Raw genomic sequence first — 2,500 nt, 5'->3', positions numbered from 1 at the left:
CTTATAGGGAACGGTTGTGTAAATAGTACCTACAGCAGACTAGACTTACTAGAAGTTGGTGCGCAAAACGAGAGTACTGTAACAACGGAATTCTTGAAACAGCAGAACATCCCACTCGACATCGCTCGAACACCGGGTGAACAATGGTATACGATCCCAACCCTAAGGCGCAAGCGGCGGCGGCGAGATCGCAAGCAACGCCGAGGCCGCAGAGGGGGCCTGCTAGCTAGGCTGAGGAGAAGCCCAGATAAGCCTGCTTTGCAGAGTATCTTACTCTCCAACGTCAGGTCTCTGGCTAACAAGATGGATGAACTGAGACTGCAGGTAGCTTCCAATAACAACGTGGGGGACAGCTGTGTGATTATTCTCACAGAAACCTGGCTCAACGACTCCATCTTGGACTCGGCCGTCGGGCTAGAAGGCCGTACTTTACACCGTGCGGACAGGACATTGCTTAGTGAGAAGACGCTCGGAGGTGGCCTCATTATATCTACGAAGGACAGCTGGTGCTTAAACACAAAAACTGTAAGTAGCCACTGCTCCCCAGACCTGGAATACTTGACTGTTAAATCCCGACCCACATACCTCCCGAGGGAATTCAACGCGGTGTACATAACATCTGTTTACATAGCGCCTAGCGCGGATGGTAGCTTAGCATTGGCGCGGCTACATGACATCATCAGTAGTGGACAGAGCGCAGACCCACAGGCAGTTCATATAATCGCCGGGGACTTCAATCATGCTGACCTGAAGGGAGTACTACCCAAGTTCTATCAGCATGTTAAATGTGCAACAAGAGGAGAAAAAACACTGGATAAGGTATACACCAACATCAAGCTTGCTTACAAGGCTAGACCGCTAGCTCATCTAGGCATGTCTGACCACGTGTCAATCCTCCTGATCCCAGCCTACACTCCCATGAGGAAAACTGCTCCCATCACCACTAAGACTGTCAGAACCTGGCCAGCAGGGTCCGCTCCACTGCAGATCTGCCTGAATGACACCTCATGGCAGGAATATGAGCATGAGGACCTGGAACAGTTCACATCGTCAGTTCTGAACCACATAGTGAACTGCACCAACTCAGCCACCGTGGACAAACGTGTCCGGGTCTACCCCAACACGAAGCCATGGATGACTGTGAAGGTCCAAAAACTGCTCAAGGAGAGGGACAACGCCTTCTCAGCGAAGGACACACTGCTGTACAGCACCACCAGGGCTAACCTAAAGCGTGGCATCCGGGAGGCCAAGGCAGACCACAGAGAGAAGATTGAGGAATGCTTCCTGAGCAACGACTCCAGGCGGTGTGGCAGGGGGTTCAGCACATGACAAACTTCAGAGCCAACAGGCTCACAGCCGCGGAGGACGACCCCCTGCTGGCGGAAAAGCTGAACTCCTTCTACGCCCGGTTCGACAAGGGGCGAACGGAGGTAACCACAACACAAACACCACTCTCTCCAGCTCTCAGCAGCCTCACCCTCACAGAGCATGAAGTGAGACGCGTGCTGAAGGCGGTGGACCCCAGGAAAGCCTCAGGGCCGGATAGCGTCCTGGGACGGGTGCTGAGGGACTGCGCCGACCAGCTGGCCGGGGTTTTCACCAACATCTTCAACCAGTCCCTGTCCCAGGCCACCATCCCACCCTGCCTGAAAACCTCAACTATCATCCCAGTCCCGAAGAAAAGCACGGTGAGCTGCCTAAACGACTACCGCCCGGTGGCACTCACACCAATCATCATGAAGTGCTTCGAGAAACTAGTCCGGGCCCACATAGTCACACGCCTCCCGCCTAACCTGGATCCATACCAGTTCGCCTACAGAGCCCACAGGTCCACAGAGGACGCCATCGCGACGACTCTCCACTCCACTCTATCCCACCTGGAGAGGGGAAACAGCTACGCGAGACTGCTCTTTGTGGACTTCAGCTCTGCCTTCAACACCATCCTTCCAGACAGGCTATTGACCAAACTACTAGACCTGGGACTATCACACTCTATATGTGCATGGATCAAGGACTTCCTGTCTGACCGCCCCCAGAGGGTGCGGGTGGGTTCCCACACCTCCACAGCCCTCAGACTCAGCACTGGGTCCCCCCAGGGCTGCGTGCTAAGCCCCATCCTCTACAACCTCTACACCTACGACTTCACCCCCGTCCACCCCAGCAACTCCATCGTAAAGTTTGCAGACGACACCACCGTGGTGGGCTGCATCTCAGGGGGGGACGAGGCGGCGTACAGGGATGAGGTGGAGCAGCTGGGCAAGCTGTGCAAGGTTAACAACCTGCTGCTGAACCAGTCAAAGACCCAGGAAATCATCGTGGACTTCAGGAGGAAAAAATCTGAGGTCCAGCCCCTGCTCGTCGATGGAGGGAGCGTGGAGAGAGTCTCAACCCTCCGATTCCTGGGGGTGCACATACAGGATGACCTGTCCTGGAAGACCAACACAGCAGCCATCATCAAGAAGGCACAACAGCGGCTCTACTTCCTGAGAGTCCTCAGGAA

At 54.9% G+C, this 2,500-nt stretch overlaps 1 protein-coding gene across 1 annotated transcript in view; it reads right to left on the bottom strand.

The window, feature by feature from the left end:
- loxa (lysyl oxidase a) overlaps nucleotides 1-2,500 on the bottom strand; it is a gene marked incomplete at both ends in the record, with an annotated part of 10,971 nt that overhangs the window by 6,801 nt on the left and 1,670 nt on the right. The window lies entirely within an intron of this gene.

Source organism: Nansenia antarctica (genome assembly GCF_963989245.1).
Source record: "Nansenia antarctica genome assembly, chromosome: 4".
In the NCBI taxonomy this organism is placed as follows: Eukaryota; Metazoa; Chordata; class Actinopteri; order Argentiniformes; family Microstomatidae; genus Nansenia; species Nansenia antarctica.
Note: the sequence above shows the minus strand (reverse complement) of the source record. Positions and strands in the feature narration are given on the sequence as shown.